The sequence below is a fragment of the Orycteropus afer genome, unplaced genomic scaffold (assembly GCF_000298275.1).
Source record: "Orycteropus afer afer isolate SDZICR_OR568_19922 unplaced genomic scaffold, OryAfe1.0 scaffold00018, whole genome shotgun sequence".
In the NCBI taxonomy this organism is placed as follows: Eukaryota; Metazoa; Chordata; class Mammalia; order Tubulidentata; family Orycteropodidae; genus Orycteropus; species Orycteropus afer.
In genome coordinates, this window is record NW_006921605.1 from 2,356,172 (window position 1) to 2,365,595 (window position 9,424).

General features: G+C 57.1%; 1 protein-coding gene across 1 annotated transcript in view; it reads right to left on the reverse strand.

The window, feature by feature from the left end:
• Nucleotides 1-9,424, reverse strand: part of RPTOR (regulatory associated protein of MTOR complex 1) — a 428,490-nt gene that overhangs the window by 209,127 nt on the left and 209,939 nt on the right. The gene's annotated exons all lie outside the window — the stretch shown is intronic.

Below are 9,424 nucleotides of genomic sequence, written 5' to 3' on the forward strand. Positions count from 1 at the left end.
CACACACACACTCTGAGGGAGGCGACCCTCCCAGAACACGCACACACACACTCTGAGGGAGGCTAAGGGTGATGGCCTGAGTTACACCCTCCAGCGAGGCGGGACTGCAGACGCATCCCACCCTGAACAGGCCCATCACACAACGGAAGGGGGAGAACGCTGGCAAGAAGGGCAGGAAAGCATTCACTGCCCCGCAGCACTGCAACCTTCACTGCTAACAAAGTCTTGCTTTTATGTAAAAACTCCCTCAAGTGGAAGTAAAGGGCACAGATGTACACTAATGACCCATTCTGCTACCGGAACATCAGACGCAGGGTTCTGATTCTCCTGTGCTGTTAGGCTGTTGCCTGGGTTCTGACTCCAAGGGACACCATGGACAGGAGAACCAAGCGCTGCCCATGCTGGGCCTGCCCCACTGTCCTCACTGGCCTTGGGCCCTCACCCCGCCGCCGCTCTGGGGCTGCCTCACGGGCTCGGGCCCTCACCCCGCCGCCGCTCTGGGGCTGCTGTGGTGGCCAGCTTGGGGAGGAGCTTCCTCTCTTTGCTGACGCCCTACTTCACCGAGCACGATGTCCTGCTCCATGGCCTGGCCCCTCCTGATGACACAGCCAAAGGACATGAGACGCAGTCTCACCACCCGTGCTTCTAAGAAGCATCGTGGCTGCACTTCTTCCACAGCAGGCGTTCGTTCTTCTGGCAGTCCACGGTGTATTTGGTATTCTCTGCCAACACCATAATTCACACGTCTCAGTTCTTCTGTGGGCTTCCTTATTCACTGTCCAGCTCTCACAGGCCGATGAGGCAACTGAAAAGACCATGGCTTGAGTCATGAGCACCTCTGTCCTCGAGGTGCCATCTTTGCTTCTGAGCACTTCACAGAGGGCTTTGGCAGCAGACCCACCCACTGCACTGTTGTTTGGTCTCCTGACTGACTGCTGCTTACCAGTAAACACAAGTTACACTTTTTAACAGACGCTGGACCCTTCTAGAACAATGAGTGTTTTGAATGCAAAGGAAGGGGGAGGCCCCATCACCTGTGAAATCATCTCTGTGCTCTGGCTCAGTGACTCAGAACAGCATCAGGGAACAACTGGCTCCACACCGGAAATGAGTTTCCTGGTCTGGTGTGACAGCCCTGCTGGGGGCGGGTCCGGGCACGATCCTGCCAGGGGCTCATCAGGCCTGAGTCACACAGGAAGCCCTTGGAGACGGCCACGACTCAGAGTGAGCTTCACACGGCTGCCACAAAGGGCTGGGGACTGCGGCAGCTGCCAGGCCGGGCGGAAACGCTCCTGCTTTGTGAAAGCACGCTCCCCTGTGCTGGAGGAGGGGCTGGGGGGACGAGGCAGTGGAGCGTGGTCAGGCTCCAGGAAACTGGGCCACCTCAGCAGGATGAAGTGGGCACCCTGAATCTTGAGACGGACTCCTTTACAAAGGTCTGCCTGAGATGAACGGCAGCCTTACAGGACTTGACCACGCGGTCAGCTCTGCACTCTGTGGTGTGTGTTCCTGGGAGGCCGGAAGCTATGCCCGGCATTTCAGACACCAGCAGCGTCACTCACAGTGGGCAGGTTTCAGCAGCGCTTCCAGCCTCGGAAAGACTAAGGGAAAAGGCCTGGTGATCTCCTGACGTGTAGTCAGTGAAGAACCCGTGGCCACAACAAAATGCGGTCTGAGGCAGCACTGAGGGTGAGCCCGCGGGCGGGTGGGCCCCCTCCACACAGGCGCTCACATCAAACGCTGTCTGAGACGGCCCTGGGGGATGAGCTTCCGCACACAGGGGCTGCAACCATGCACCAGCACAGCAAGGACGGCGAGGGTCACGGGCCCAGCGGCGTTCTGGCCTGTCGAGCATGGTTTGGTGTGTCAAGTCCCCAGTCGAAGCTGACCAACAGCAACAGAGTGAGCTCTGGACGCAGCACCAGTGGGCACAGAAGTTGTGAGAATGGGTCAGATGTGAGGCCACACCGACCTGGAGGAGGAAGAGGCACTCCCTGTTCTGTTTACACCTTCCCACGTCCCTTCCCAGGAACGTAGGTTCCCACGTGGAGGCGCCGGGCACTGGTTCTAACCTCTGGCCTCCACAGGGGGGCTTCAGTGCCAGCGGCAGATGGATCCAAAGCACAGTGGCTGCTGACAGAATGCCACCACCACTGGCAGGTACCTGCGAGTCCACCAGCCTTAACCCCTTCCTTCCCACCACACCCTACACCAGCTCTGCTTCAGGGACAATTGGCATCAGTGGCATTGGTTGAAACACCTGACACGGAGCCAAGGGTTCCCGGATGATGAACTGATCTTCCCAGTGGCTCACCAGGAAGACAGGATACCTTCATTAACGAATGGACTCCCACACATGGTTCTGCTTTGGCCCACCTAAGCCATCAGCCCTCTCATGGCAGCTACTCGTTGGCTGACCACCAGTGACTCCAGCTCTTAGTGATGACCCACAGCTGGCTGCCCACTTGCTACAGAGTGGGCCCAAGCCGTGTCCACCGCACGGAGGGGCTTCTCGTGCAGGGTCTGCAGACTCATACAAGGGGCACTTTCGTCCTTACAAGCTCCCTGGTGTTTCTGCAGGATTTGGGGAGGATTCAGAAAAGCCTTCAGATGTGACACATGGTAACCAGGTCCAAGAAGCCATCTGTCTCACCCACACAGGGGTGACGTGGGGCTGGCGCCCACGGGAGTCAGGAGGCCGCCACCAGCTGCTGTGAATCAGTCTTGGAATACAGCGCTGGAGGGGGGCGACAGACCAGCCTCCTGGCTCCGCCGCCCAGCACCATCTCTCTGCCTCACTGGCAGGAGGCCTCTCAGAGAGACAGAGAGCCAACGCCAAGCCAGGTGGCCCCTGGTCCGCTCAGTCCCGACTCACGGCCACCCCACTCAGACACACGGCATCCTTACAGAGAGGAGCCAACGCCAAGCCAGGGGCCCCTGGTCCGCTCAGTCCTGACTCACGGCCACCCCACCCACGTGTGTCAGAGCAGGATCATGCCCCCCCAGGGTTTTCTTTTCTTCCATGGTGCCTCTGGGTGAACTCAAAACACCAACCTTTGGGTTTGAAGCCAAGTATTTGAAAGCACTAATAAACACCCCAGCAATTTCAGTCTCCATTAGTCTTGAACTAGCATATTTCTGAAAACATCATCCACTTATTCTTAATCCCAGTTTGGGCTTAAAGCTGCTCGTACTCTTGACCAATGGTACTGGGGCATTTTCTTGAAGTTCAAAGACTGAGGTCTGTAAAGGCATCAGCTCCCTTACCCAGCTCACCTCACAGACGCGAAGTGACAGGTCCAGCACTGAGCCACACACAGAGTGGAGGTGGTCAGAGCAGCCATCTGTGCCCATCACCACTACACAATGTAAGTGAGGGGTGCCCAGTGCTGCAGAGGTGAGACCTAGGTCACGAGCAGAGAGGCCCTCAAAGACATCAACGTGACCCCTCAGAGGCCAGCAAAAGGGCCCTTCTGAAGCAATGGTTTGTCACAACTACCCTGAGTATTTCCCCAGTAGACCTCCTGTTACTTTAAAGTCATTCAGCAAGTTAGCAGCTTTCAAAATGCTCCCCCAACTGTTTTATGACTCAGTGAAGACGCCTAACTAGAAATTATAACCCAGTTCCACTCCCCTATCACTCTTAATCAACACGTGAAGGAAAGGACATCCTCCAACACCCGCAGCTCACAGACAGTATGGAGGGATGGACTCTCACGAATGTGCCTGCACGTTCTCATTGGAGCACAGACTCCCAGCTGCTGGACAGAAGACAAGGTGCTGCCCACTGGTGCCCCCACAAAACACCTGAACAAGATACCAAACCCTAGTTTTATAAACCGCTGGGGAGTCTCAGGTTATCAAGCAGGGATGCGACCGTTCTGGAAACAAGTCCCTGCCTGGCCAACTCTGATGGTGAAGTGTTGGCACTCTGTGACTGCAGCCCCACAGGGGTTCGTCCATCGGCAGCTGCCTCTGTCCCAGGTCATTGAGCTGGTGACCCCAGGCCAGGAAGAGATGGCCTCTTCCCCCAAGATGGTCTACACCAAGGGAGGGTGTGTGACCCTAACTGACGATGTCCATGTATAGAGCAATGCCGTGAGCAAGGTAATGGGGGTTCATTCTTATTTCTACCTGACAGAGGAGGAAGCTGGGGGTCGAGAGAGACCGCGGGAAGTCACCTGCAACCCAAGCCTTATAGCCTTGACTGGCACAAGGAAGGTGGGAAGTGTTTCAGGGGCAGGGCAGGGCGTCAGGGAACGGTGGCAACTTCACAGACAGAACCCCAAGCAGCTCCCACAAAGCGTTTGGTACGAGCTGGCATAGCAGAGGCCAATGCGTGTAGGTAGGGTGTTGAAATCGGCTTAGGACACGGAATTCATGGAAAGAATCCCTCCAACAAAGGACTCTGTCCATGGTGGATCCTACTCTCGTCACCTGGAGTGCTGACACATAGCCAAGTACTTACCGTGAACGATACACACTCGTGAACGATACACACTCGATGACAGTCACCGCTCTTTGGCAAAACTGGAGAAGACCACTGCCGACAGCCTCCTTCAGACTAAGGAAATGCAAGCCAAGCGACTCCTGCTGCACACACGAGACGCAGGCTCAGCTGGCCCAGGGCCTTCACGCTCCACACCTGCAGGCTCGCATCCGCAGGCCCCGGCACCAGGAGCGCTGGGCCCCTGCTGGGCCGAGCCCCTGCTGGGGACACACGGAGCTCAAGGCTCCTCACAAGGAACCCACCAGGACCCAGGACCAGTGAAGGTCGAGTTCTCATCGCACCACCGCCCCCTACAGGCAGAGGACACATCTGTTTGGCTGCAAACATCCCGGAAGCACTAAAGCACCCTCGCATGGCATTAAACCTTCCACGGGAGTGGTTGGAGGGGCAGCAGCTGGCTGGGACGCCTCGTTAGGGTTAAGGTCATGGCAGGCCCTCAACATCCACGGCCTCATCTGTCCCTGACATGGAACGGTCACTCCCTCTGGTCAGCGTCTCCTCAACGTACGTTAGCCAGCTGCTCTACTGCGCTTGAATGAGGAGGGTGGGGTGGGCTGAAGCCTCCCTGCCTTTGGTGGAGGCAGGTGTGTGTGTGAGTGAACGAGTGTGAGAGAGTGTCTAAGAGCGTAAGCGTGAGTGTGTATGAGCGTGTGACCAAGTGTGTGTGTGACAGTATGCATGGGTGTGACCCTGCACACGCATGTCAGTATGTGAGACTGTGTCAGTGAGTGTGTTAGAGTAAGTAGGTAGACTGAGTGTGAGTGAGTGCATGTATGTGAGTGAATGTGTGTGTGTAAGCGTGTGAATGTGTACAGGCGTGCGTGTGTGCGGAAATGCCCCTGGCGAGCACACTGGGCCAAGCAGGAGTCCTGCTGGGAACCCTGACCCTCTGCCGTACCCCATGGTGCAGAAGGGACCTGCAGTCGAAACCTTGCAAACAGTCTGCAGATACTCAAAACGGGTGAAGTCAGAAGGAAAGTCTAAACTCAAAGACTCACTTAGGGAAGACTCCGGCGTTGTGAGGACTGTGAACAGTGCGCTAGATTCGGGAATTTGGGGCAGAGCTGTTTTCTGTTCTTTGTTCCTTTTTATCTGTCACGCAAATCCGTGAGAGATCAAATGTACCTGAAGCAGAGTAGACGCCCTCAGAAGACGACTGAGGGGAGCATATTTGAAAGTCTATCTGTTCACCAAGCTGGCTGATGAATCGGTCCTGAGCAAACCCTTCTGAGAGGCACCGACAGGCTCACAGCAAAGATGTGACTCCAAGAGGCAACAGCAGCAGCAGAAGGACAAGGAGATGAAACGCAACTAATTGCCAAATTAATTGGGTGCAGAGCGGCTCCCGGAGGCGGCTGTGGGGGGGCTGTGAAGGACAGGAGCCGCGGCTGGGCCCCGGGGTGAGCCTGCTGACAGCACGTGGGGTTCCTTGGCTGCCCTCTTCCCACAGCACAGAGGGGCCCCAAACACGGGACACAGAGAAATCACTCTGTTTCCCTCCCAAGCCTTCAACTGCTAACAGGGGGTGGGTAAGGGGGCGGCCAGGTAAGACCAGCATCTTCTGTACTAGCTGTAAGGGGGGCCGAGACGCAGGAGGCACAGCCAGGGGAGAGGCCGGGCGAGTTGCGACATGCATCTCTGTCGCCACTGTGTACAGCAGTCAGACACTGGCGGAGGGATTAAATGGACCAACACCCTGCCAACTGCCTCACACCAAGAAACAGTGACACATCCGTGACCGGGGCTTGCCAGGACTGCCAGCCCTGGGCAGACAGTGATGCTCAAGGAGCCCCTCACCCACGAGGAAGGCCAGCTGTGGGCTGGGAGATGGTGCTCCTTGTGTGACTGTCACTGTGGTCCTGAAGGCAGGCAGGGCCCCTCTCAGAGGGGCCAGGTGAGCTGTGACCCTCAGGATGGAAAGTGGAGGAAGGAAGAAGCTGCAGACAGGAAGCCATGTGTCCCAGGACTTGAGTGGGGAGAATGGGCAGAGAAGGGGTGGCGAGGTGAGTTCATTCACGTGGCCTTTGTCTTGGTTCTTTGGAAAAACAGCTTGAGAGATTTCCCCTGAGCCCTGAGGACTCACCCTTGCCTGAGTTTCCTACCCTAGGGGGTTTGTTCCTGACTCCAGGCCCTGAATTGTTCCCCGCTACAACCTTACTAGGAGCTCTGGTGCCTAGTGCCTAAGGCACTTGACTGCTAACCAGAAGGCTGGCGGTTCAAACCCACCAGCCACTCCTCGGAAGGAAGACTGGGCAATCTACTTCCGTAGTGATAGCGGGTCGCTATGAGTTGGATCCAACTCTATGGCAGTGATCTTAGAGTGAGTACATCCTTACTAAACCCTGGAACCCTGAGAATAGTCTGGGAGATCTAGGGGTACCGCACTGGATTGTGGAGCCGAGCAGACAAGCAGAGGGGTCGGGGAGGGCTGGCCAGGACCAGAACCAGGTGGATGGACCCTGACTGACATCATCCCTGATGGTGTGAGGGCTCGGATGCTACTCCTTCTACTGCCATCATCTCAGAGATGGCCACTGGAGCAGGGCACAGGGGACGGGGGCCCGGGCGGGACCCGGCCAGGTGTCCGTGCAGCAGAGGTACAGACATGGACGACACGCCTGCCTGTGGAGCCAAAAGAGCCGGGTGTGGCAGCCTCCCTCACCCCCGAGTGCCGCTCCACCTCGGGGTCTCCTTCACTGAGCCTTCGTCCTCATCAGCACCACCTGGGCCCTTCACGCTCCTGTTTGGACCCCGCTGCCCAGAGCACTGCCAGGACCTACCCCGCCCACCAGGGCTTGATCCTGTCCAGCCAAGCAAGGGGAGCGGCGGCTCCTGAACGCCAGGGTCAGGGGTCTCAACTGTATTTATTTTCAGGCTCCTTCCTCCACCAAGGACAATAGCATTTCTCCTGCTCATCGCAGAGGCCAGAGCACTCCATAGCCACCAGGGCGCACCACCCGATTCCTGCGGAAACCTCCCCAATGAGCTGTACAAAGTGGAAGGTGCACAAAGGCGGTTTGGCCGGTGTTCATCACGAGGGGACCCGAGCTCTTCCCGAACGGCCAGGAAGGTAGAGAGGGGAGGCTCCCCAGCCCGAGACCCCAGAGCCAAGGACGCAAGCCAGGGTGACCCGCAGCCCCGGTGCCTGATCCCAGGCATTCAGCACCCCAGGGCTCCCTGGTCCCCAGAAAGCACTGAGGGCTTCGTTCTAAAGAGAGTGACTGAAGTGTCTGGGAGAAGGAGGCAGCCAGTGACCTGTTGGCCTCCAGTAAAGAAGGCCTCTGCGTCCTGCCGCCCACAGCCCACGAGGCAGCCGGCAAGGCCTCCAGGTGCCAACGGCTGCCCAGGTAATGCAGCAACTGCGGTCTTTCCCTGCATCGGAAATGCACACGACAACAAAGGCTGCCCCAGCATTTGAGGAGAGTCACCAGTACCAAAGGCAACAATCAGGAAAAGCACAAGGGAAGATGTCTGCTGAAGGAGAAACGCAGACGGGACTCAGAAGAGAGAACATCTTCAGTCAAGATCACTGAAGAGACTGGGCAGGAATAAAGGAGAAAATCGGGAGTGATCCCGCCCAGTCTCCTGACCGTGAGCACTAAGGACTCCAGGGATGAACGAGTAGATCACGGCAGAGAGTGGGGGTGGAGAATCCACACAGACGGGGCGGGCAGACAGCTCGGAGCGCCCCCCCGGAGCCAGGCGCATCTTGGCAGCAGCGCGCCCGCCAGGGTGTCTGCCCCCTCACTCCCACAAACCCCAGCTCAGCACAGAGCCACCAAGAAACACCCTCTAGCCGAAAGCTCGAGAGAACCCAGGGCCCCTGGGGGTGCTGACAGTTAGGCCGTGGCTGCTCACTGCAAGGCTGGCCGGAGAAAAGACCTGGTCCTCCACCCCCAAACCATCAGCCACCGAAAACCCTATGGAGCACGGCTGTACTCTAACATGTGAGGTCGCCACGAGTCGGAGCGAACGCCACGGTCACAGGTCCCGCCCAGCAAGGGTCCTGCGAGGACGATGACAGCTGCTACTCGGGGCTTGAAATGGATCCTGCTGGGGTCTGTGTCAACATGGACCGCCTTCTGGTCCAAGGAGCTGCTCTGTGCACATTCCTCATCCTTTGACCCTCTTTATTTTGTAAACACTGGCAAAACTACTGATCTGCCAGCTTCTTTCCATCCCCATGTCATCACCTACCAATAAAAAGCATTAACACGTATCATAAACAGGCAATGAACTTGGCCAACTGTAGGCAGGGAAAGGATTTTTAACAGAACACAGACAGTAAAGTGACCAAAGTGAACTCTGACGTATTGACCGGGAGCCACTTTTATTATTTGAATTTCCACTGTTTATGCCAGAGACCAGTGGACAATAGCCAGTAAGAGTAACTGAGATGGAACAACCCAAGACTTACTTAAACCCAAGACTGAGATTAGAAAAGGAAGACGCTCGAGGTCAGCACGGACCACAAACCAGGGTGCAGCTCGGTGGGCCTGGCCCGTGCCACTGCGAACGTTTGTTTTCATCTGATTCCCACCAGGAGCAACCAAGCTAGCCAACTGAAAACATTTCCTCCAAAAAGACGCGCACAACCAAGGCATTCTGTTGCACTCAAAATGAACGACATATCAGGCTGGTTACTGCCTGGCAACGTGCTGGGCACACGGACAGTACTGGTGAGCGCTGGCATTGGGCTGGATGCAGACAATGCAAAGGTCCACCCACCTGGAGGATGTCGGCCTTGAACTCATCTGCACACCAGGGACGAAAGCACCCCTCCACAGATACCCCTCACCTGCCTGGAGGATCCCCCCAGGACCCTCCCCCAGCCTAGAGGATGCCCCCAGGGATTCCCCACCCCCAGCCTGGAGGACATCCCCCAGCCTGGAGGACACCCCCTGGGGCTCCCAG